Here is a 27,878-nt window from a genome sequence, read left to right as displayed (position 1 = left end):
GATATTGACAGTGCTAGGCACAAATCCTGATAAATTAGCTATGATATTGACAGTGGTGTGCACAAATCCTGATAAATTAGCTATGATATTGACAGAGATAAGCACAAATCCTGATAAATTAGCTATGCTGTTGACAGAGGATTGTACATGTTATGACAAACTAGTACTGGTTTTGATTATTTATTAGCTAATTAAATTATTTTTGTTTGTATTCAAGTCAGCTAATATTCATCCTGTATTTTAATACTAACTTAGAATTCGCGTGAAATTGGATGATAATTTGCTGGCCCCAATCGATCGCAAAAATATGTCAACAAAGTTTACTGCCTACATTTACCACGCCATGAACAAGGCAAAAGCCGACACGGTAAGAAGGACGATGTTGACCTTGCTAGATGTGGATGGACTTCAGCTAAATACAAACGAGATAATTTGTTTACATATCATAAAAATATTTTTGTACCGATAGCTTAAATGCATATTTAACTGTATTCAATGTTCTTATGGAAATTCTGAGGGAATATTTACCCGTTGAGAAGCAGATTATTATAATAAATCCGAATGTTGATACAGTTTATAAAGCTTTTAATTCGAGAATTAAATAAACTACACATTTACTGAAGCTCGGGTTTTACAATTATCAATGAGTTAATCGATATTTCACATTTTTATCACTTCTATTCTGCCATTTATATTTATTTATTTATCTATTTTTTTGCTGACATTTTTCCGGTAACTTGATTTATTTATTTTTTACTTTTTACTCTGACTTGTTTTCCTAGCAAGAACTGTGACTTTATTTCCGTGACTTTGTACCTGTGAGTATTTATCCTAGCAAGAAATGTGACTTTCTTTCCGTGACTTTGTACCTGTGAGTATTATCCTAGCAAGAAATGTGACTTTCTTTCCGTGACTTTGTACCTGTGAGTATTTATCCTAGCAAGAAATGTGACTTTCTTTCCGTGACTTTGTACCTGTGAGTATTTATCCTAGCAAGAAATGTGACTTTCTTTCCGTGACTTTGTACCTGTGAGTATTTATCCTAGCAAGAAATGTAACTTTCTTTCCGTGACTTTTTTTCCAGTCAGTGACAAAAGAACTATCGCGACCTCGAGACAAGCAAGAAACAGGTGTTTTGGTTTCTTCTAGAAAAGATAATCCTCGCTGTTTTAGCGTGCACTTAATGACTAGGTCTTGCAACTGACATATTTATAATTATGTGCAACACACGCTTACACAGTCCTACATATAAAAATACACAATCATTTATTTACGTTGATTTGATTGAAAACATACACGATAAAATTAATAAAGAATATGATTAATACGTGAGCACCGAGTTTATTTTGCATGGAGCGCTGTATTGATGTTTTAAAGACCCCTGTGTTTATATTGCAAATATCCATGTGTTTATGCTACTAAGTTCCATGTGTTTATGTTACAAAGATCTATGTCTTTATGTTGCATAGATCCATGTTTTTGTGTTACAAAGTTCCATGTGTTTATGTTGCAAAGATCTATGCGTTTATGATGCAAAGATCCATGTGTTTATGATGCTAAGAGTGCAAAGACCGCTGTGTTTATGTTACAAAGACCCTTGTGTTTATGTTACAAAGACCCTTGTGTTTATGTTACAAAGACCCTTGTGTTTATGTTACAAAGACCCCTGTGTTTTACAATGACCCCCGTGTTTATGTTACAAAAACCCCTGTGTTTTACAACGACCCCTGTGTTCAAGCTTCTATCTGGCACCTTGCTATAACTAGCTAGGAGCAACCCCTGTAGAAAGTGTGGCGTTTAGCGCTTATGTTAATGCAGCTGTAGTCAGCCATAGCTGCGTGTCATGACTTCATGCGGGCGCTAAATTGGATGCGTATGTCAACTAGATATGCGCAGGAGCCAGTGCTGTGTAAATGTGTAGATCAAACTTGTATATATGTATATACAACTATGTATATATATATATATATATATATATATATATATATATATATATATATATATATATATATATATATATATATATATATAATGGAAATTCATGGCAAAGTCCTGCCTACGCCACTGAGAGTTGAAATGCCTTATCTAGTATTTTGTTACTTACATCCATCGGTTGAGTACTTTGTAGAGACCAATAGGACAACAGTACATTCTAGATCAAGTACAGCGTTGCTGACACATCAAGTTACGTGCCGGTATCTTTGGATAACGTGGGTGGGGGGGGGGGGGGGGACGGAGCATGGTCAGTATTCGAACTCAGGACGTATCGCGTATTCAGGAAAAGACAACCGGTGTTATAAGAAAGGAAAGATAACCAATGAGAGAGAAGCGCTGTGTCTTATCTGTGGCCTAGCTGGTCAGTACCAGTGTCAGATGTGTATGCAGATAAACAGGTGTAGCGTTTCCATTCAACTCACGGAGGTCAGAGGTCGGACAGGGGGGGGGTTGTTGTCGAAAAGGTGACCTGTGACCTATGACGTAAGGCGACAAGATTTGCGACATATTTTAAACAGGAGAGTTTGTTATTTAAAAGATGTGCGTGTTTTGCTTATGTTTACAGGGGTCTTCTGAAAGTAATAGAACACAAATATAACTGCAGTGTTGCTGATGTTTACAGGGGTCTTCTGAAAGTAATAGAACACAAATATAACTTCAGTGTTGCTGATGATGTGTGGAAGTATAGCGGACTGGTGTGGAGATGGGTAGTGGGGGGCTTCATGGGGGGGGGGGAGGGGTGGATGTAGGGTCATGGGGATGGAGGGGGGTAGAGGCATGGCGGTTGTGCAGGCATGGGTATAGGGGTGGTGGAGATAGAAATTGTGGAGGTAGGGGCATGGGGGTGGATGTGGAGAGCGAGAGAATGTGGAGGAAGGGGGAAGAGAGTAGAGGATGGAGCTTGGGAGAGGGGGGATAATGGGAGAGGGTGGAGCTTGGGCGAGGGTGGAGCTTGGGAGAGGGTGGATCTTGGGAGAGGGTGGAGCTTGGGAGAGGGTGGAGAATGGGAGAGGGTGGAGATTGATACAACACAACTGATGTCTGTCCAATTAAACAACACAATTGATGTCTGTCGAATGATACAACACAATTGATGTCTGTCGACTGCAGCACTTTGGGGGGCTACATCCCTCACCTGTAGAGGGTGTTCACACATAGTTGTTTACATCCGATCAATAGGTCAATCAAAAATCAATTTTAGTAACAGCTTAGTAACGGGCATGGGCGTCCATAATCTAGGTCAAGTGCTGGGCGTAATTAGCAGCGAGGGAAAAATATTCAATTAACACAGCTGATTGAGAAGTTTTAATTAATTAGGTCTTTAGAAACACGATATGATGTCCTGGGATGTGTAGGTATAGATGGCTGAGATGTTTCCGTGTCTGGTTACCTTCATGTGACATCTTGTACAAAACACAGCACGTGAGATGTGATAAGTGTCTATCATCAAACTTCGAGTATCAAGACAAAATTTGATACCTAGAGATATACGTTAGGCTATGGTAGCCTGTGTCATATGTTTTATTGATGAACGTATATCGTTACCAACATTTACAGCAGGATATGTTGTGACGTCTGTGTATGCATAATATCTGTCTTGACGTTTTCAATACGATATATCTAGACGTATATGTATGTTTAAGACGATGTTTAGTGACGTCTGTGTACAATACGATGTGTATTTACTTATGTGTGAGTAAAATAATTTTCCCAGCAATATTTCAGCAATATCTCTGCAATATTTTAGCCGTATCACAGCAATATGTAGCCATCTCGCAGCAATATTTTAGCTATATCACAGCAATATTTTAGCCATATCACAGCAATATTTTAGCCATATTACATCAATATTTTAGCCATAATACATCAATATTTTAGCCATATCACAGCAATATTTTAGCCATATCAAAGCAATATTTTAGCCAAATCACAGCAATATTTTAGCCATATTACATCAATATTTTAGCCATATCACAGCAATATTTTAGCCATATCACAGCAATATTTTAGCCATATCACAGCAATATTTTAGCCATATCACAACAATATTTTAACCATATCACAGCAATATTTTAGCCACATCACAGCAATATTTTAGCCATATCACAGCAATATTTTAGCCATATCACAACAATATTTTAACCATATCACAGCAATATTTTAGCCATATCACAGCAATAGTTTAGCCATTTGGCCCACCACGCAATTACCTCTTATCTTTAACCGTCAGCAATATTTTTTCCAACACCTGTCACCCCTACATGAAAAAAATCAATGGACCACTCCATCTGTCACGTGATGTGTGCACGAGTCCATTTAGATGTCAAGTTATTGTCCTGTCAAGATGATAACTGTTTGAATGGACATCTTGTTATCTCTGCGGCATTATGTGGACATCTTCTTATCTATGAGGCGTTATATGGATGGACATCTTGTTGATGATTAAATGGGGACCTAGCTGCTGATGAAATGGCTCTCTTGTATTCGTGATCAGAAATCGAATACTTAATATTATGATTTTCCAACCCGTTTACTATATGCCAACCATCAGGCTACCAAGATCTGACAACCTAGCAACCATCAGGCAACAAGTTATTAACATTTCCGCATCAAAAGATTATCCCAATATAAAATACAGTCTCAGCTAGATTCAATGCCTTCCTAGACGTCGGTAGATATTATATTTTATATAAATCTTACAGAGCGCCTGGTCATTAAACTAACAATAGATGTTCCACAATGTACACAGGACCACATGTTGCCACAGAAACTAATAAAATATTGGGGGGGGGGGGGGGGGTAGAGATCACGCTCCATCACGTCTGACGTCACAGAAATTAGTTCAGTGTGAAGCAGAAGTGTGATCTATCGACCGTGATCAACAGATAAATTTAATTGCTCGGGTATGGCGTCCTTCCCGGACGTTCGCCTTCAAAACAGTTCTTTTAATTAGAATCTTGAGGTGAAACGTGTTCGTAATATCTAGGTCTCAGTGGACCAGAGTTTCTTCCAGGCATCTCTTCGGCGGGGCGAAGCCCCCCCCCCCCCCCCCGAAAATTTTTTACCGTCCCCCCGAACGAAATGAAATTTATATAATTTATATAGAAAAATATATATTTTTAACAGTGTCCGCCCCCCCCCCCCCCCCCCCGAAGAAAGTCTACCGCCCCCCCGAAAATTTCAAGTGCCCCCCCGGAGAAAAAAGTCTGGAAGAAACACTGAGTGGACTCAGCCATAATAAAGTCAAATAATAGTTTATTGTATCACCCCCCCCCCCCCCCACCTCCCACCTCACTATTAACCCACCAAACATTTTTTGTAAAGCAACATTTTGTATGAAAAGCTTCGACCTCGCGGTTTCCTACTTTCATGTTAATTTCAAGTTAATTTAATTCATGCATGAAATTCGAACTAATTATCAGATACTTCTCCCCCCCCCCCCCCCCCTCGCGGTTCAATAAAGACAACCCGTTAACATCGTGATTGTTTCAAAAAAGAAAAAAGCCACTCTGGCCAAAAGAAAAAGGAAGTAAAAAATCTGGCCAGTTTTAATTTCAAAATGAAAATAATTTGTAAAAAATATATGAAGGAAAGTTTAATTTCGAACGAAATAAAAAATTCCTGATAAAAATGTTTTAAAGTCAATAATTCAAAGGCGAAACAGTGCAGTTATTTGGTGCGTGTGTAGAGTGTGGTATAGCTGTGTAGTGTCTGTGTAGAGGGTGGTATAGCTGTGTAGTGTCTGTGTAGAGGGTGGTATAGCTGTGTAGTGTCTGTGTAGAGTGTAGTATAGCTGTGTAGCGTCTGTGTAGTGGGTGGTATAGCTGTGTAGCGTCTGTGTAGTGGGTGGTATAGCTGTGTAGCGTCTGTGTAGTGGGTGGTATAGCTGTGTAGTGTCTGTGTAGAGTGTGGTATAGCTGTGTAGCGTCTGTGTAGTGGGTGGTATAGCTGTGTAGCGTCTGTGTAGATGTAAAATAGAATGGTTAGCATATTGTTCAAATCAGTATTGGTCAAATTAGTTAGTTGGTCAAATTAGTGAGTTGGTCAAATCAGTATATTGGTCAAATTAGTGAGTTGATTTAAAACGTAAACAATTACACGTTTATATCTAACACATTTGTATATCTTACAAATGTATGTGTCTGCATTACAGATGTGTCTACATTACACATGTGTCTACATTACAGATGTGTCTACATTACACATGTGTCTACATTACACATGTGTCTACATTACACATGTGTCTACATTATAGATAGCTTCCTGTAGAAATTCCCGACACATTTGCCCCGCAGACACATCCGAGGTGGGGTGGGGTGGAGGGGGAGGGATCTTCCCGGAGGGTGAAAGTATCTCCTTACCTGATTAATCCCGTAAATGGAGTGAGGCTAATCTCAGTTTTTTTTTTCTTCCCACATGTAAGTTTAGACGGTTTAAATCGAGAGCTTTCTCAATAATTAATAGTCGGATGTCAAGTAGACTCGGTGGTGTATTACAAATTGTATTCTACTGCTGTTGGTTGTAGCTGTCTCCAGTATAACATCACAACAGTTCGAAAAGGTCTCTTTGTCAGATGGTATAGTAATAAATTATATTGGTTACCATGGTGAAATTGTGCAAACAATAGAGTTCGCTCAAGGGTCAACTCGTGACGTTGTTATCACAAATTCAGAAGACGTGAAGGAAGTCTTAAAACAACACAAAGTCAGACAAAGATGATAAAATGTTGACAGCAGATGATATCTGTGTCTGACCGTCACGGTTCAATGGTTATCTAGACATGCTTGATTTAATGCTGAATCGGTTGAGTTTTCTTGTGGTTAATCTTGTCGTTAATCTTGTCGTTAATCTTGTCAAACGAGGGATTAGAACCCACGTGATTGGCGTGATACGATAAGATGGATGAATAGGCGAGTTTGTCTTTCTAGATGACAGGCAGCGAGCTGTGGTAAGAACATGTGTGGGACAAATGTGGGGGTCAGTGTGAGGGTCAGGAGTTGTGAGGGACAAATGTGAGGGTCAGGTGATGTGGGGGTCAGGAGATGTGGGGGTCAGCAGATGTGAGGGTCAAGAGATGTGGGGGTCAGCAGATGTGAGGGTCAGGAGATGTGGGGGTCAGCAGATGTGAGGGTCAAGAGATGTGGGGGTCAGCAGATGTGAGGGTCAGGAGATGTGGGGGTCAAGAGATGTGGGGGTCAGCAGATGTGAGGGTCAGGAGATGTGGGGGTCAGGAGATGTGGGGGTCAGCAGATGTGGGGGTCAGCAGATGTGGGGGTCAGGAGATGTGGAAGTCAGGAGATGTGGAAGTCAGGTAATGTGGGGGTCAGGAGATGTGGGGGTCAGGAGATGTGGGGGTCAGGAGATGTGGGGGTCAGGAGATGTGGGGGTCAGGAGATGTGGGGGTCAGGAGATTTGAGGGTCAAGAGATGTGGGGGTCAGGAGATTTGAGGGTCAAGAGATGTGGGGGTCAGAAGATGTGGGGGTCATGTGATGTGAGGTTCAAGTAATGTGGGGGTCAGGAGATTTGAGGGTCAGGAGATGTGGGGGTCAGGAGATGTGGGGGTCATGTGATGTGGGGGTCAGCAGATGTGGGGGTCAGGAGATGTGGGGGTCAGGAGATGTGGGGGTGAAGCTATGATAAGGAGATAGATGAAATGATTACACGAGGAAAATAATTAATTATGAAATGTGGCCGGGTATTCCTTCGGTTATACAATTTTTTTTTTGTTATCTCCCTCCCAACAATTTTATCGAATGTTTTTTTTTCCTTTTATTTATCTCAGTTTGTTATGTCGGTTTGTTATGCTAATTCACAAACATCAGGCGAGACTAGCTGGTTTTTTGAGCTTGTCAGATCAGCCACCTTTGATGTGGATACAACGACTTTAAGTAGCACGTGATCCATACATGACGTCACTATTAGGTTGTGTTACAGGGTAAACGGATGTAAGGGGTAGGGGGGGAGGGGGCTATTATTAGATTGTGCTAAATGGTGGAAGATGGGTTGGGAGGGGGGGGGTACTATTTGGTTGTGCTACAAGCTGGAAGATGTAGGAAATGTGGAATTTTGAATTCCTGGTAATAAAATAGTGCGAATTTCTAAGTCAAAATTAGGATTATTTTAGGGGAGGGATGGATCATTATGGCGTAATTTTTTTGCTGGTGTATGATTAAATGTAAGATTGTTGTGGGTGTGATATAAGATTGTTGTGAGTGTGATGTAAGATTGTTGTGAGTGTGATAAAAGATTGATGTGTGTAATGTAAGATTGTTGTGGGTGATGTACGATTGTTGTGGGTGTGATGTAAGATTGTTGTGGGTGTGATGTAAGATTGTTGTGAGTGTGATAAAAGATTGATGTGTGTAATGTAAGATTGTTGTGGGTGATGTACGATTGTTGTGGGTGTGATGTAAGATTGTTGTGAGTGTGATAAAAGATTGATGTGTGTAATGTAAGATTGTTGTGGGTGATGTACGATTGTTGTGGGTGTGATGTAAGATTGTTGTGGGTGTGATGTAAGATTGTTGTGGGTGTGATGTAAGATTGTTGTGTGTGATAAAAGATTGATGTGTGTAATGTAAGATTGTTGTGGGTGATGTACGATTGTTGTGGGTGTGATGTAAGATTGTTGTGGGTGTGATGTAATATTGATGTGGGTGTGATGTAAGATTGTTGTGTGTGATGTAAGATTGCAGTGGGTGTGATATAAGATTGGTGTAGGTGTGAAGTAAGATTGGTGTGTGTGATGTAAGATTGTTGTGGGTGTGATGTAAGATTGATGTGGGTGTGATGTAAGATTGCTGTGGGTGTGATGTAAGATTGTTGCCAGGTTGGTGTAGCTGTGATGAACGATGTATGTCGGATACCTGTTGCTGATGCACCCCCTGCCGTCCCTAGTGTCGTCTTGTGTTGCATGTTTGTCGGAGAAGAAAATATTGATTGAACATTGGCGTCCACAAGGTTTATATTATAAGTACAGGGTGTAAGGGTGTGAGATGTTTAGATTTAAGATTTTGTGTTTAGCTAAATGTTGTGAGATGTTTAGATTTTAAAATGTTTGTGTTTAGCTAAATGTTGTGAGATGTTTAGATTTAAGATGTTTGTGTTTAGCTAAATGTTGTGAGCTGTTTAGATTTAAGATGTTTGTGTTTAGCTAAATGTTGTGAGATTTTAGATTTAAGATGTTTGTGTTTAGCTAAATGTTGTGAGATGTTTAGATTTAAGATGTTTGTGTTTAGCTAAATGTTGTGAGATGTTTAGATTTAAGATGTTTGTGTTTAGCTAAATGTTGTGAGATGTTTAGATTTAAGATGTTTGTGTTTAGCTAAATGTTGTGAGATGTTTAGATTTAAGATGTTTGTGTTTAGCTAAATGTTGTGAGATGTTTAGATTTAAGATGTTTGTGTTTAGCTAAATGTTGTGAGATGTTTAGATTTAAGATGTTTGTGTTTAGCTAAATGTTGTGAGATGTTTAGATTTAAGATGTTTGTGTTTAGCTACATGTTGTGAGATGTTTAGATTTAAGATGTTTGTGTTTAGCTAAATGTTGAGATGTTTAGATTTAAGATGTTTGTGTTTAGCTAAATGTTGTGAGATGTTTAGATTTAAGATGTTTGTGTTTAGCTAAATGTTGTGAGAATTTAGATTTAAGATGTTTGTGTTTAGCTAAATGTTGTGAGCTGTTTAGATTTAAGATGTTTGTGTTTAGCTAAATGTTGTGAGATGTTTAGATTTAAGATGTTGTGGCTTCTTGCTGTAAGATGTTTTTGATGTATCATGATGTACACGTTCACAATGATGTAGATATTAGTTCTTCTAGAAGATGAAAGATCGCCTACATTTAACAGGTTTCGCTGCTGTAGTGGATTTGTCGAGGGAGCGATGAATGAACGGGAGATGTAGAGGTTCCCTAACAAAAGAAGAATGTTAATGAACAACATGAAGCCGGCATCGAACAAGTTATTAGATTTGTCTCAATGTTTAGTAGATACCGTGTTGTACAAGTTATTAGATTTGTCTCAATGTTTAGTAGACATCGTGTTGTACAAGTTATTAGATTTGTCTCAATGTTTAGTAGATATCGCGTTGTACAAGTTATTAGATTTGTCTCAATGTTTAGTGGATATCGCATTGTACAAGTTATTAGATTTGTCTCAATGTTTAGTAGACATCGTGTTGTACAAGTTATTAGATTTGTCTCAATGTTTAGTAGACTTCGTGTTGTACAAGTTATTAGATTTGTCTCAATGTTTAGTAGACTTCGTGTTGTACAAGTTATTAGATTTGTCTCAATGTTTAGTAGATATCGTGTTGTACAAGTTATTAGATTTGTCTCAATGTTTAGTAGATATCGTGTTGTACAAGTTATTAGATTTGTCTCAATGTTTAGTAGATATCGTGTTGTACAAGTTATTAGATTTGTCTCAATGTTTAGTAGACATCGTGTTGTACAAGTTATTAGATTTGTCTCAATGTTTAGTAGATATCGTGTTGTTCTTTGGGGTAGTAACACACTGGCGACGTATTTGAAGTGAGTGGATTTGTTGTAGTACATGCGTGTTTTACACGATACGGTGTGGGATGTGGTGGTTGTGTAGTAATGTGTTGGTTGTGTAGTAATGTGGTGGTTGTGTAGTAATGTGTTGGTTGTGTAGTAATGTGGTGGTTGTGTAGTAATGTGTTGGTTGTGTAGTAATGTGGTGGTTGTGTAGTAATGTGGTGGTTGTGTAGTAATGTGGTGGTTGTGTAGTAATGTGGTGGTTGTGTAGTAATGTGGTGGTTGTGTAGTAATGTGGTGGTTGTGTAGTAATGTGTTGGTTGTGTAGTAATGTGGTGGTTGTGTAGTAATGTGGTGGTTGTGTAGTAATGTGGTGGTTGTGTAGTAATGTGGTGGTTGTGTAGTAATGTGGTGGTTGTGTAGTAATGTGGTGGTTGTGTAGTAATGTGGTGGTTGTGTAGTAATGTGTTGTGTTGTGGTTGAGTGGTGTGTGGGTATATGGCGTTTGATTGTGTGGTGTGTGATGTGTAGTATGTGGTGTGTAGTGTGTGGTGTGTAGTATGTGGTGTGTAGTGTGTGGTGTGTAGTGTGGGTGTGTAGTTTGTGGTTGTGTAGCGTGTAGTGTGTGTTGTGTGATTGTGTAGTGTGCATTTAGACAGTGTTTAACAATGAGCTGTGTAAAATGTAATGTGTGTATGTGTACGTGGTTTGACGAGGTATGTGTGTAACATAAACAAAGTGTTAAATGCTTGTACCGTATGATTATGTTGTGTTAGCTTAATAGTTAGGCCGGTGTTTACCATGTTTGTATTAGTTGTTTTTTTATGTTGCAGCATTTGTCGATCGTGTATGTGTGTATGTTAACAGCGTGTATGTCCCTTGCATTTCACTGTGTTTTCCATGAGTGTTGATTTAGCGTGTATCGCCAGTTATCTATGCACGAGCTGAAGTTGAGTAGAAAAAAAAAGTCGAGCCAACACACAGTGGCTGGGGAGAAGTAGGTTAGCGAGCTGTTGGGTTCCCAGTCGTGCGATTGTATACCACCAGCCGATAGGTAATTAGCGTCATTAGCTAGGGCTTGATTATGGTCTTATTTAGGCTTGTACGACAATATGTAAAGCATGCTGAAATGATGCTCACTGGGGCCAGGGGGAGTGACGGTGGGGATAGTCCGTTATTGTTTATTGCTGGGGGCAGAACGGATGGGAGAAATTATAGAATATATATATATATATATATATATATATATATATATATATATATATATATATATATATATATACATATATATATATATACATATATATATATATGTATATATATATATATGTATATATATATATATATGTATATATATATATATATGTATATATATGTATATATATGTATATATATGTATATATATGTATATATATATATATATATATATATATATGAAACAACCCTTTTAAATGTAATCAGTGCACAGCACTAGTACATATTACCCGAATAGGTGGAATATTTTCTGTCAAGCTATGGAGTACCTACGCAGTATACTATTGTAATATATAGGTTTTAAAAAAAAGATGTCCCGAAAATAAATCAACTTTATAGATCTTAGTGGATACATAAAAGAAATGTCGGTCTACTAACATTGCTTTTATACAAAGCTGGATGATAAGCTTGATAGGTTTTATTAATGTAAATCTGTGCACCACATTATGTGCACCGTATAGCGCCTTATGTGCACCATATAGCGCCTTATGTGCACCGTATAGCGCCTTATGTGTTTATCTGTGGTATCAAAGTGTGTGTATTAGCCCGAATGATCACAGTTACATTGACAGTAATGGGCTCAATTTTTTTCTCGAACTTTCGATCGTTTTTGTCGTTAAAATGTTTATGAACTACCGAGGGAAAAAATTGAACTTACGTGTCAAAGTGTCACAGCAATGTGTCGATAATTTGCCGGTTACGACAATGGACTGTCTAGATCTAGCTTGGATGAATTAAGAACTAACGCACTCGACAGAAGCGCTCGGCCGAGTGACTGGGGCGAGTGGAGATTACCAGATGGAAGGGGCGGGGCAGGGGACGTTACCCGCGGGCTGTGCTACACTGCGATTACCTCCCCTGCGTGGGGCTGCTACTGGTTGTCATTTGTGTTCTCCCTTTAAGGGTTGTCACTGTTTTGTTATTTCATTTTCATGGTTGTCACTGTATTCTTATTTCATTTTCATGGTTGTCAATTGTCTTGTTCTCTCGTTCAGACTCAGTCTTTATTAGAAAGAAATAGACAACCCTTGGCTGTTCAGATAAAGTTTAATTAAAAATTCGATTTGTTTTTTATTGAGCGAAGTCTACAGTGGCATAGATTATCAAGGACTAGATGTAGATTGTCTGTGTGTAGATTTTTTGCTTGAACTTTCATTGATGGGGGAGGGGGGGGGGGGGCTCAAAAAGTTTCTGTAGGGTGCCCGATACAATGCTGCAAATGTCGACCACATTGGTCTGAGAGGACCCATCAAATATTATAGTATGACCAAATGATATAATCTGGCGGGGCCCCATTAAATAAAATGCTGTGAATATAGTCTAAAGAAATTATCTAGACGGGGCACCATAACCATCAGCGTTATTTTTACACTAATGTAAACCATCAGCGTTATTTTTACACTAATGTAAACCATCAGCGTTATTTTTACACTAATGTAAACCATCAGCGTTATACTAATGTAAACCATCAGCGTTATTTTTACACTAATGTAAACCATCAGCGTTATACTAATGTAAACCATCAGCGTTATTTTTACACTAATGTAAACCATCAGCGTTATACTAATGTAAACCATCAGCGTTATTTTTACACTAATGTAAACCATCAGCGTTATACTAATGTAAACCATCAGCGTTATTTTTACACTAATGTAAACCATCAGCGTTATACTAATGTAAACCATCAGCGTTATTTTTACACTAATGTAAACCATCAGCGTTATACTAATGTAAACCATCAGCGTTATTTTTACACTAATGTAAACCATCAGCGTTATACTAATGTAAACCATCAGCGTTATTTTTACACTAATGTAAACCATCAGCGTTATACTAATGTAAACCATCAGCGTTATACTAATGTAAACCATCATCGTTATTGTTATATTAATGTAAACCATCATCGTTATTGTTATACTAATGTAAACCATCATCGTTATTGTTATACTAATGTAAACCATCATCGTTATTGTTATACTAATGTAAACCATCATCGTTATTGTTATACTAATGTAAACCATCATCGTTATTGTTATACTAATGTAAACCATCAGCGTTATACTAATGTAAACCATCAGCGTTATACTAATGTAAAACATCAAGACTTTTAACCTAATTAGCCTTTGAAAAAATTAAAATGTTTAAAATTTAATATGTCTTTATTTAGAGCCCACTTGAAAACAAATTCCCTGAGACAAAATTAGAATTGAGCTGTAATAAGCCTCATATTTGTGTAAGAACGGGTGTAATCTATATTTGTAACTGCACTGTATGAGGAAATGTGGTTTCAGGATATGTGGTTTCAGGATATATGGTTTGACGCCTGCGCTGTATCAGGATATGTGGTTTGACACCTGCGCTGTATCAGGATATGTGGTTTTACACCTGCGCTGTATCAGGATAGGTAACTGGCCCTACACCTGGCACTGAAGAACAGGCGTATGGTTTACCTCTCATACGACTCCTGTTAATTTAGTTTAATTAATTACCGCAAACAGAGGTAGATCTAAATATGAGGCAAGGCGGGGGTTACAATAGTTCACACACAAACTTGTAGACTCTTCTGTTTTACACTTAGATCTTCAAGTCTTGTATGGTGATAAAAATAGATGCAAGAATTGTATCCTTTTAGGGGATAGGGGTGAGTGCTAACACCCCCGCTCACCTAAACAGCAAGTGACGTCACTGCCAACACCTCTTGACGTCACTACCACAACTAAATTTCGTAAATAAGTGATGTCATTCGGATGGCTAAGTACATTTGGCAAGACAGGTAAAAGTTTATGTAACTAATGGGTTTTTTTAGGAGGAAAGTGGAATATTTATGGCAGTGACCTACAAGTTTGTTCCGGATGTTTTATATATTGTATGGTGAAGGTCTACACTCCTCATGTTATATCCTACATTGTGTGGTGAAGGTCTACACTCCTAGCTGTCTCGTGTTATCAACTCATTGGTGTTGTTTTCGTGGCTCTGGCTCGTCAATAGGGGGCTGTGAGGTGAGCCGCCGTGAGCCTTGAGATCAGTTGATAGAGTGTCAGAGAGAATGGGGTCGGGGGTTATAGTGTCAGAGAGAATGGGGTCGGGGGTTATAGTGTCAGAGAGAATGGGGTCGGGGGTTATAGTGTCAGAGAGAGTGGGGTCGGGGGTTATAGTGTCAGAGAGAATGGGGTCGGGGGTTATAGTGTCAGAGAGAATGGGGTCGGGGGTTATAGTGTCAGAGAGAGTGGGGTCGGGGGTTATAGTGTCAGAGAGAATGGGGTCGGGGGTTATAGTGTCAGAGAGAATGGGGTCGGGGGTTATAGTGTCAGAGAGAGTGGGGTCGGGGGTTATAGTGTCAGAGAGAATGGGGTCGGGGGTTATAGTGTCAGAGAGAGTGGGGTCGGGGGTTATAGTGTCAGAGAGAATGGGGTCGGGGGTTATAGTGTCAGAGAGAATGGGGTCGGGGGTTATAGTGTCAGAGAGAATGGGGTCGGGGGTTATAGTGTCAGAGAGAATGGGGTCGGGGGTTATAGTGTCAGAGAGAGTGGGGTCAGGGGACAAATTATTACAGAGAGTGGGGTCAGGGGACAAATTATTACAGAGAGTGGGGTCAGGGGACAAATTATTACAGAGAGTGGGGTCAGGGGACAAATTATTACAGAGAGTGGGGTCAGGGGACAAATTATTACAGAGAGTGGGGTCAGGGGACAAATTATTACAGAGAGTGGGGTCAGGGGACAAATTGTTACAGAGAGTGGGGTCAGGGGACAAATTGTTACAGAGAGTGGGGTCAGGGGACAAATTGTTACAGAGAGTGGGGTCAGGGGATATAGTGTCAGAGAGGGTGGGGTCTATGGATACATATTCACAGAGAGTTGGGTCAGGTGTATACTGTGTCAGAGAGGGTGGGGTCTGGTATATCCTGTGACAGAGAGGGTGGGGTCTGGTGTATACTGTGACAGAGCGTGAAGTCAGATATTACGGAAATGGTTTGTGAGGGTATTATATTAGTGGTTCGGGTTTATAACAGGAACTTAGATGTAGCATAAACATCCTGGCCATCTAAATATACCGCGTCTACCTGCCCCTATACTCAGGTTGGTTACATCCCTGCCCCTATACTCGGGTTGGTTACATCCCTGCCCCTATACTCAGGTTGGTTACATCCCTGCCCCTATAGTACGTCAGGTTGGTTACATCCCTGCCCCTATACTACGTCAGGTTGGTTACATCCCTGCCCCTATACTACGTCAGGTTGGTTACATCCCTGCCCCTATACTCAGGTTGGTTACATCCCTGCCTCTATACTCAGGTTGGTTACATCCCTGCCCCTATACTCAGGTTGGTTACATCCCTGCCCTATACTCAGGGTGGTTACATCCCTGCCCCTATACTCAGGTTGGTTACATCCCTGCCCCTATACTACGTCAGGTTGGTTCCATCCCTGCCCCTATACTCAGGTTGGTTACATCCCTGCCCCTATACTCAGGTTGGTTACATCCCTGCCCCTATACTCAGGTTGGTTACATCCCTGCCCTATACTCAGGTTGGTTACATCCCTGCCCCTATACTCAGGTTGATTACATCCCTGCCCCTATACTACGTCAGGTTGGTTACATCCCTGCCCCTATACTCAGGTTGGTTACATCCCTGCCCCTATACTACGTCAGGTTGGTTACATCCCTGCCCCTATACTACGTCAGGTTGGTTACATCCCTGCCCCTATACTCAGGTTGGTTACATCCCTGCCCCTATACTCAGGTTGGTTACATCCCTGCCCCTATACTCAGGTTGGTTACATCCCTGCCCCTATACTCAGGTTGGTTACATCCCTGCCCCTATACTCAGGTTGGTTACATCCCTGCCCCTATACTACGTCAGGTTGGTTACATCCGTGCCCCTATACTCAGGTTGGTTACATCCCTGCCCCTATACTACGTCAGGTTGGTTACATCCCTGCCCCTATACTCAGGTTGGTTACATCCCTGCCCCTATACTACGTCAGGTTGGTTACATCCCTGCCCCTATAGTACGTCAGGTTAGTTACATCCCTGCCCCTATACTCAGGTTGGTTACATCCCTGCCCCTATACTTAGGTTAGTTACATCCCTGCCCCTATAATCATTTTGGTTACATCCCTGCCCCTATAATCGGGTTGGTTACATCCCTGCCCCTATACTCAGGTGAGTTACATCCCTGCCCCTATAATCATTTTGGTTACATCCCTGCCCCTATAGTCAGGTTGGTTACATCCCTGCCCCTATACTCAGGTTGGTTACATCACTGTCCCTATACTCAGGTTGGTTACATCCCTGCCCCTATACTCAGGTTGGTACATCCCTGCCCCTATACTCAGGTTGGTTACATCCCTGCCCCTATACTCAGGTTGGTTACATCCCTGCCCCTATACTCAGGTTGGTTACATCCCTGCCCCTATACTACGTCAGGTTGGTTACATCCCTGCCCCTATACTCAGGTTGGTTACATCCCTGCCCCTATACTCAAGTTGGTTACATCCCTGCCCCTATACTCAGGTTGGTTACATCCCTGCTCCTATACTCAGGTTGGTTACATCCCTGCCCCTATACTACGTCAGGTTGGTTACATCCCTGCCCCTATACTACGTGAGGTTGGTTACATCCGTGCCCCTATACTCAGGTTGGTTACATCCCTGCCCCTATACTCAGGTTGGTTACATCCCTGCCCCTATACTCAGGTTGGTTACATCCCTGCCCCTATAGTACGTCAGGTTGGTTACATCCCTGCCCCTATACTCAGGTTGGTTACATCCCTGCCCCTATAGTACGTCAGGTTGGTTACATCCCTGCCCCTATACTCAGGTTGGTTACATCCCTGCCCCTATATTACGTCAGGTTGGTTACATCCCTGCCCCTATACTCAGGTTGGTTACATCCCTGCCCCTATACTACGTCAGGTTGGTTACATCCCTGCCCCTATACTACGTCAGGTTGGTTACATCCGTGCCCCTATACTCAGGTTGGTTACATCCCTGCCCCTATTCTACGTCAGGTTGGTTACATCCCTGCCCCTATAGTACGTCAGGTTGGTTACATCCCTGCCCCTATACTACGTCAGGTTGGCTACATCCCTGTCCCTATATTACGTCAGGTTGGTTACATCTCTGCCCCTATACTCAGGTTGGTTACATCCCTGCCCCTATACTTAGGTTAGTTACATCCCTGCTCCTATAATCATTTTGGTTACATCCCTGCCCCTATAATCAGGTTGGTTACATCCCTGCTCCTATACTCAGGTTAGTTACATCCCTGCCCCTATAATCATTTTGGTTACATCCCTGCCCCTATAGTACGTCAGGTTGGTTACATCCCTGCCCCTATAGTCAGGTTGGTTACATCCCTGCCCCTATACTCAGGTTGGTTACATCACTGTCCCTATACTCAGGTTGGTTACATCCCTGCCCCTATACTCAGGTTGGTACATCCCTGCCCCTATACTCAGGTTGGTTACATCCCTGCCCCTATACTCAGGTTGGTTACATCCCTGCCACTATACTACGTCAGGCTGGTTACATCCCTGCCCCTATGCTCAGGTTGGTTACATCCCTGCCCCTATACTCAGGTTGGCTACATCCCTGCCCCTATACTCAGGTTGGTTACCTCCCTGCCCCTATACTCAGGTTGGTTACATCCCTGCCCCTATACTCAGGTTGGTTACATCCCTGCCCCTATAGTCAGGTTGGTTACATCCGTGCCCCTATACTCAGGTTGGTTACATCCCTGCCCCTATACTCAGGTTGGTTACATCCCTGCCCCTATACTCAGGTTGGTTACATCCCTGCCCCTATAGTACGTCAGGTTGGTTACATCCCTGCCCCTATACTCAGGTTGGATACATCCCTGCCCCTATACTCAGGTTGGTTACATCCCTGCCCCTATACTCAGGTTGGATACATCCCTGCCCCTATACTCAGGTTGGTTACATCCCTGCCCCTATACTCAGGTTGGTTACATCCTTGCCTATATACTACGTCAGGTTGGCTACATCCCTGCCCCTATACTCAGGTTGGTTACATCCCTGCCCCTATACTACGTCAGGTTGGTAACATCCCTGCCCTGATACTACATCAGGTTGGTTACATCCCTGCCCCTATATTACGTATGGTTGGTTACATCCCTGCCCCTATACTCAGGTTGGTTACATCCCTGCCCCTATACTCAGGTTGGTTACATCCCTGCCCCTATACTACGTCAGGTTGGTTAAATCCCTGGCCCTATACTACGTCAGGTTGGTTACATCCCTGCCCCTATACTCAGGTTGGTTACATCCCTGCCCCTATACTCAGGTTGGTTACATCCCTGCCCCTATACTACGTCAGGTTAGTTACATCCCTGCCCCTATACTCAGGTTGGTAACATCCCTACCCCTATACTCAGGTTGGTTACATCCCTGCCCCTATACTACGTCAGGTTGGTTACATCCCTGCCCCTATACTCAGGTTGGTTACATCCCTGCCCCTATACTCAGGTTGGTTACATCCCTGCCCTTATACTCAGGTTGGTTACATCCCTGCCCCTATACTCAGGTTGGTTACATCCCTGCCCCTATACTACGTCAGGTTGGTTACATCCCTGCCCCTATACTCAGGTTGGTTACATCCCTGCCCCTATACTACGTCAGGTTGGTTACATCCCTGCCCCTATACTCAGGTTGGTTACATCCCTGCCCCTAAACTCAGGTTGGTTACATCCCTGCCCCTATACTCAGGTTGGTTACATCCCTGCCCCTATACTCAGGTTGGTTACATCCCTGTCCCTATACTCAGGTTGGTTACATCCCTGCCCCTATACTCAGGTTGGTTACATCCCTGCCCTAATACAACGTCAGGTTGGTTACATCCCTGCCCCTATACTCAGGTTGGGTACATCCCTGCCCCTATACTCAGGTTGGTTACATCTCTGCCCCTATACTCAGGTTGGTTACATCCCTGCCCCTATACTACGTCAGGTTGTTTACATCCCTGCCCCTATATTACGTCAGGTTGGTTACATCCCTGCCCCTATACTACATCAGGTTGGTTACATCCCTGCCCCTATATTACGTCAGGTTGGTTACATCCCTGCCCCCTATACTCAGGTTGGTTACATCCCTGCCCCCATTCCCACGTCGATCGTTGGTGTGTCCCTAAACAAACCCCTCCCGGCAGCCCACAACAAACTTCCTATGTAGCTTTAGATCTACTCTATTCTCTATTGGACGAATCTTATCATCGATATATGACCAGTCAACGTTTAGTTCTCTAGTGCATATCCACTACAGTATTCTCGGTGTTATATAGTTTGTATCTACTACAGTATACTCGGTGTTATATAATTTATATCTTATACAGAATACTCAGTGTTATATAATTTGTATCTTATACAGAATACTTGGTTTTATATAACAGTTATATATCCAGTTCAGGGAAATCGATGTTACATGCACATTCAAATATATCAAACACTTTTTTGTATGCCCGATATATTATTGCACCAAACTCTTTTTTTTTCTATTCTTTGTACTTTCATCACGCATTCTAAATAGAAAGAAAGTATTGATTGTGCAGCAATATGGCAGATTTGGTTTTGATCTTAAAAATGTGTATAGAAAGATGTACGCCGTGAACGAATCTGTTCATGTGTGAACCTGTCTCATATAAGTCCCTGTGTGAACTAACCTGTCTCATTAAGTCCCTGTGTGAACTGTCTCATATAAGTCCCTGTGTGAACTGTCTCATATAAGTCCCTGTGTGACTTAACCTGTCTCATATAAGTCCCTGTGTGAACTAACCTGTCTCATATAAGTCCCTGTGTGAACAAACCTGTCTCATATAAGTCCCTGTGTGAACTGTCTCATATAAGTCCCTGTGTGAACAAACCTGTCTCATATAAGTCCCTGTGTGAACTAACCTGTCTCATATAAGTCCCTGTGTGAACTAACCAGTCTAAGTCCCTGTGTGAACTGTCTCATATAAGTCCCTGTGTGAACTGTCTCATATAAGTCCCTGTGTGAACTAACCAGTCTAAGTCCCTGAGTGAACTAGCCTGTCTCATATAAGTCCCTGTGTGAACTAACCTGTCTCATATAAGTCCCTGTATGAACTGTCTCATATAAGTCCCTGTTTTAAACTGTCTCATATAAGTCCTTGTGTGAACAAACCTGTCTCATATAAGTCCTTGTGTGAACTGTCTCATATACGTTCCTTAGTGAACTAACCTGTCTCATATAAGTCCCTGTGTGAACTAACCTGTCTCATATAAGTCCCTGTGTGAACAAACCTGTCTCATATAAGTCCCTGTGTGAACTGTCTCATATAAGTCCCTGTGTGAACAAACCTGTCTCATATAAGTCCCTGTGTGAACTAACCTGTCTCATATAAGTCCCTGTGTGAACTAACCAGTCTAAGTCCCTGTGTGAACTGTCTCATATAAGTCCCTGTGTGAACTGTCTCATATAAGTCCCTGTGTGAACTAACCAGTCTAAGTCCCTGAGTGAACTAGCCTGTCTCATATAAGTCCCTGTGTGAACTAACCTGTCTCATATAAGTCCCTGTATGAACTGTCTCATATAAGTCCCTGTTTTAAACTGTCTCATATAAGTCCTTGTGTGAACAAACCTGTCTCATATAAGTCCTTGTGTGAACTGTCTCATATACGTTCCTTAGTGAACTAACCTGTCTCATATAAGTCCCTGTGTGAACTAACCTGTCTCATATAAGTCCCTGTGTGAACTGTCTCATATAAGCCCCTGTGTGACTTAACCTGTCTCATATGAGTCCCTGTGTGAACTAACCTGTCTCATATAAGTCCCTGTGTGAACTAACCTGTCTCATATAAGTCCCTGTGTGAACTGTCTCATATAAGCCCCTGTGTGACTTAACCTGTCTCATATAAGTCCCTGTGTGGACTAACCTGTCTCATATAAGTCCCTGTGTGAACTAACCTGTCTCATATAAGTCCCTGTGTGAACTGTCTCATATAAGTCCCTGTATGAACTGTCTCATATAAGTCCCTGTGTGAACTGTCTCATATAAGTCCCTGTGTGAACTAACCTGTCTCATATAAGTCCCTGTGTGAACTAACCTGTCTCATATAAGTCCCTGTATGAACTGTCTCATATAAGTCCCTGTTTTAAACTGTCTCATATAAGTCCTTGTGTGAACAAACCTGTCTCATATAAGTCCTTGTGTGAACTGTCTCATATACGTTCCTTAGTGAACTAACCTGTCTCATATAAGTCCCTGTGTGAACTAACCTGTCTCATATAAGTCCCTGTGTGAACTGTCTCATATAAGCCCCTGTGTGACTTAACCTGTCTCATATAAGTCCCTGTGTGAACTAACCTGTCTCATATAAGTCCCTGTGTGAACTAACCTGTCTCATATAAGTCCCTGTGTGAACTGTCTCATATAAGCCCCTGTGTGACTTAACCTGTCTCATATAAGTCCCTGTGTGGACTAACCTGTCTCATATAAGTCCCTGTGTGAACTAACCTGTCTCATATAAGTCCCTGTGTGAACTGTCTCATATAAGTCCCTGTATGAACTGTCTCATATAAGTCCCTGTGTGAACTGTCTCATATAAGTCCCTGTGTGAACTAACCTGTCTCATATAAGTCCCTGTGTGAACTAACCTGTCTCATATAAGTCCCTGTATGAACTGTCTCATATAAGTCCCTGTTTTAAACTGTCTCATATAAGTCCCTGTGTGAACAAACCTGTCTCATATAAGTCCTTGTGTGAACTGTCTCATATACGTTCCTGTGTGAACTAACCTGTCTCATATAAGTCCCTGTGTGAACTAACCTGTCTCATATAAGTCCCTGTGTGAACTGTCTCATATAAGCCCCTGTGTGACTTAACCTGTCTCATATAAGTCCCTGTGTGAACTAACCTGTCTCATATAAGTCCCTGTGTGAACTAACCTGTCTCATATAAGTCCCTGTGTGAACTGTCTCATATAAGCCCCTGTGTGACTTAACCTGTCTCATATAAGTCCCTGTGTGAACTAACCTGTCTCATATAAGTCCCTGTGTGAACTAACCTGTCTCATATAAGTCCCTGTGTGAACTGTCTCATATAAGTCCCTGTATGAACTGTCTCATATAAGTCCCTGTGTGAACTGTCTCATATAAGTCCCTGTGTGAACTAACCTGTCTCATATAAGTCCCTGTGTGAACTAACCTGTCTCATATAAGTCCCTGTTTTAAACTGTCTCATATAAGTCCCTGTGTATTAACCTGTCTCATATAAGTCTCTGTGTGAACTGTCTCATATAAGTCCATGTGTGAACTGTCTCATATAAGTCCCTGTGTGAACTAACCAGTCTAAGTCCCTGTGTGAACTGTCTCATATAAGTCCCTGTGTGAACTGTCTCATATACGTCCCTGTGTGAACTAACCAGTCTAAGTCCCTGTGTGAACTAGCCTGTCTCATATAAGTCCCTGTGTGAACTAACCTGTCTCATATAAGTCCCTGTGTGAACTAACCTGTCTCATATAAGTCCCTGTATGAACTGTCTCATATAAGTCCCTGTTTTAAACTGTCTCATATAAGTCCCTGTGTGAACTAACCTGTCTCATATAAGTCCTTGTGTGAACTGTCTCATATAAGTTCCTGTGTGAACTAACCTGTCTCATATAAGTCCCTGTGTGAACTAACCTGTCTCATATAAGTCCCTGTGTGAACTGTCTCATATAAGCCCCAGTGTGACTTAACCTGTCTCATATAAGTCCCTGTGTGAACTAACCTGTCTCATATAAGTCCCTGTGTGAACTAACCTGTCTCATATAAGTCCCTGTGTGAACTGTCTCATATAAGCCCCTGTGTGACTTAACCTGTCTCATATAAGTCCCTGTGTGAACTAACCTGTCTCATATAAGTCCCTGTGTGAACTAACCTGTCTCATATAAGTCCCTGTGTGAACTGTCTCATATAAGCCCCTGTGTGACTTAACCTGTCTCATAAAAGTCCCTGTGTGAACTAACCTGTCTCATATAAGTCCCTGTGTGAACTAACCTGTCTCATATAAGTCCCTGTGTGAACTGTCTCATATAAGTCCCTGTATGAACTGTCTCATATAAGTCCCTGTGTGAACTGTCTCATATAAGTCCCTGTGTGAACTAACCTGTCTCATATAAGTCCCTGTGTGAACTAACCTGTCTCATATAAGTCCCTGTTTTAAACTGTCTCATATAAGTCCCTGTGTATTAACCTGTCTCATATAAGTCTCTGTGTGAACTGTCTCATATAAGTCCATGTGTGAACTGTCTCATATAAGTCCCTGTGTGAACTAACCAGTCTAAGTCCCTGTGTGAACTGTCTCATATAAGTCCCTGTGTGAACTGTCTCATATAAGTCCCTGTGTGAACTAACCAGTCTAAGTCCCTGTGTGAACTGTCTCATATAAGTCCCTGTGTGAACTGTCTCATATACGTCCCTGTGTGAACTAACCAGTCTAAGTCCCTGTGTGAACTAGCCTGTCTCATATAAGTCCCTGTGTGAACTAACCTGTCTCATATAAGTCCCTGTGTGAACTAACCTGTCTCATATAAGTCCCTGTATGAACTGTCTCATATAAGTCCCTGTTTTAAACTGTCTCATATAAGTCCCTGTGTGAACTAACCTGTCTCATATAAGTCCTTGTGTGAACTGTCTCATATAAGTTCCTGTGTGAACTAACCTGTCTCATATAAGTCCCTGTGTGAACTAACCTGTCTCATATAAGTCCCTGTGTGAACTGTCTCATATAAGCCCCAGTGTGACTTAACCTGTCTCATATAAGTCCCTGTGTGAACTAACCTGTCTCATATAAGTCCCTGTGTGAACTAACCTGTCTCATATAAGTCCCTGTGTGAACTGTCTCATATAAGCCCCTGTGTGACTTAACCTGTCTCATATAAGTCCCTGTGTGAACTAACCTGTCTCATATAAGTCCCTGTGTGAACTAACCTGTCTCATATAAGTCCCTGTATGAACTGTCTCATATAAGTCCCTGTTTTAAACTGTCTCATATAAGTCCCTGTGTGAACAAACCTGTCTCATATAAGTCCTTGTGTGAACTGTCTCATATAAGTTCCTGTGTGAACTAACCTGTCTCATATAAGTTCCTGTATGAACTAACCTGTCTCATATAAGTCCCTGTGTGAACTGTCTCATATAAGTCCCTGTGTATTAACCTGTCTTATATAAGTCCCTGTGTGAACTAACCTGTCTCATATAAGTCCCTGTGTGAACTAAACTGTCTCATATAAGTCCCTGTGTGAACTGGCCCATATAAGTCCCCGTGTGAACTGTCTCATATAAGTCCCTGTGTATTAACCTGTCTTATATAAGTCCCTGTGTGAACTAACCTGTCTCATATAAGTCCCTGTGTGAACTAACCTGTCTAAGTCCCTGTGTGAACTAACCTGTCTAAGTCCCTGTGTGAACTAACCTGTCTAAGTCCCTGTGTGAACTAACCTGTCTCATATAAGTCCCTGTTTTAAACTGTCTCATATAAGTCCCTGTGTGAACTAACCTGTCTCATGTAAGTCCCTGTATGAACTGTCTCATATAAGTCCCTGTGTGAACTAACCTGTCTAAGTCCCTGTGTGAACTAACCTGTCTTAGTCCCTGCAATGACAGCACTGACGCAGGCGTGTAGGTATATCCTGCAGCAAGGTTTGAACACACACCAGTTCAAACACTTACTGTGGGTAAAAACGACGGACACGGGATTTGAGGCGAAGATCCTGAACAGATAGAAAAAAATGTTGACACCACATACTCCTGGACGTCCGCGCAGGTAAATGATGGCGGGTCTAAAAATAAAAATCACCTTGCTGTTAAAAAAATGTATTGTACTGTTGGTTGGGAAGAAATAAAGAAATATTTTTCCCAACGCATCTTAATAAAGTCGGGGGGTGGGGTTTTTATTTAGGGGTGGGTGAGGAGATTAAACGAGTTCATTATTATGATCTAGCGGAAGATTCAGGATATATTCAGCAGAACTAAACTAGATTTGTTTTTGTTTTTGATTTCGAGACTAAGAAGTGGGACAGCATAAATATAAAGACTGGGAAGTGGGACATCATAAATATAAAGACTGGGAAGTGGGACATCATAAAGACTGGGAAGTGGGACAACATAAATATAAAGGATGGGAAGTGGGACAGCATAAATATAAAGACTGGGAAGTGGGACAACATAAATATAAAGGATGGGAAGTGGGACATCATAAAGACTGGGAAGAGGGACAGCATAAATATAAAGACTGGGAAGTGGGACATCATAAATATAAAGGATGGGAAGTGGGACAGCATAAATATAAAGACTGGGAAGTAGGACAGCATAAAGACTGGGAAGTGGGACAGCATAAATATAAAGACTGGGAAGTGGGACAGCATAAATATAAAGACTGGGAAGTAGGACAGCATAAAGACTGGGAAGTGGGACAACATAAATATAAAGACTGATGTAGTGGAGGAGAGTGGCTAGATATGAATACAGGATTAGCGGGGGGCCTAATTCTTTTCTTCCCGTTGTCTGGGACTTCATTCAGTTTTTTCCCAGATAATTTTTAACGCTGCTTAGTTGTCTTTAAAATAACTAAGTAGCTCGTATCGCTGTTATGGTTTAAAAACTACTACCATGTGTTCTGTCTAAAGCTTTAATGAAACATGTCGAGTTCCTTAAAGGTTGTTTTTTTTTTCCTTTTTTTTTTTTTTACTTTTCCACGAAAAAAATTTCACTAGTAGGTCTATATTCTATAATGTGTACAAAAATATTTTTCTATATGGTAATGTTTAATGGCTTATGTAGACACGAACAATAAAAATACTTTTAACGGTTCTATAGTAGACTAGTACAAATACTTACCGAGAAAGCGTTCTGTGTAACCCGTTAAGTTTCCTTACTCCATTTCATGTGTTTTTGCCGGAGATATTTTTTCTAGTTAGCGGAGTAATGAAAAGGGCAGAGGTTAAAAGAAATATAGAGTTGTCTTCTCCTGATCTGTCGCGGTGTTTATTTAGGGATGTGGTCGCAGCATGCGAGTCTTAGGCTATATCTTAGGCTATATCTTAGGCTATATGAGCCTGAATCCGGGTTAGACTTAGCCGCGGGGCAGATCAGGAAACGATGAGGATCATTTTCACACATAAATTTTCTTCTGGATGTCTGATTTAGTTCTGTCTACCGTTCTTGGTCTATTTTTACTCTACATACAGTTCGTTATACAGCTCAATAGAGATAAACACATCATTACACATACACACTGATGCGAATATATATATATATATATATATATATATATATATATATATAAATATATATATATATATATATATATATATATATATTTATTATATATATTTATTATATATATTTATTATATATATATATATATATATATATATATATATATATATATATATATATATATATATATATATATATATATATATATATAGGCCTATTTATAAATAATTAAATAAAGTTATTTGATTTTTATATTTTGAACTAAAATCAATCGCAGAGTCAACTCCCAATGATCAGCACTTGACTGTTTTATTGAATCGATTCTCTCCCCCCCCCTCCCCCTATATATTTGTGAACTGTTGTAGCAAATGAATCAGAACTAGCCAACAAGGGCGTTAGAAATAGCGCACGTGAGACTATCAGCGGCTGTATCTCATCAGACCTCACAGAGATATCTCACATGTCCGAGGGATTAGTACTTTTTAAATTTTATTTAAAGACTTAAGTGCTCCATAATCTGGAGGATTTGTTGCTATGACTACCGATAGGGATGCCATTAGTGTATTGTATCATAGCTGTTTCCGTTTCCTCTTTTAGTGTAGAATAGCTTTTTTGTTGCCACAAAAATCTTATCAAAAAACTATTCATGCTTGCTTCCGCAAAAAAAAAAAAAATTCATCAAGTAAAGTTATTTTTTGCTGCTATATTTATTTACATCAAAACGTACATTGTTACGATTTAAATTTCTATGTTGTAATCACTTATCTTTAAATCCGTCTCTTTTACTTCCCTTTAAATTATTTCCCTTTAGTTGTAAGAATACGGTGAATGGCGTATGTTAATGTGTTTTGAAAACGAAGAACAAAAAAACTGAAATAGTTGACATAGTTTGA

General features: G+C 40.8%; 1 protein-coding gene across 2 annotated transcripts in view; it reads right to left on the bottom strand.

Annotated features, from left to right (window-relative positions):
• LOC131938731 (protein dimmed) overlaps positions 1-26,687 on the bottom strand; it is a 61,635-nt gene extending 34,948 nt beyond the window's left edge. The window contains exons 1-2 of one of the 2 annotated variants that reach the window (XM_059296869.1): positions 26,605-26,687; positions 25,348-25,547 (exon numbers count right to left, since the gene is read on the bottom strand). The gene's annotated coding sequence lies outside the window, so the exon portion shown is untranslated. Of the gene's footprint in view, positions 1-12,405; positions 12,509-25,347; positions 25,548-26,604 lie in introns of those variants that run through there. The other variant, XM_059296870.1, reaches the window with a different exon arrangement.
• Positions 26,688-27,878: the final 1,191 nt, after the last annotated feature.

The sequence above is a fragment of the Physella acuta genome, unplaced genomic scaffold (assembly GCF_028476545.2).
Source record: "Physella acuta isolate Inbredline_101_S28 unplaced genomic scaffold, ASM2847654v3 ptg000256l, whole genome shotgun sequence".
Classification (NCBI taxonomy): Eukaryota; Metazoa; Mollusca; class Gastropoda; family Physidae; genus Physella; species Physella acuta.
The sequence above is the reverse complement of the archived record's forward strand: the minus strand, read 5'-3'. Positions and strand labels throughout refer to the sequence as shown.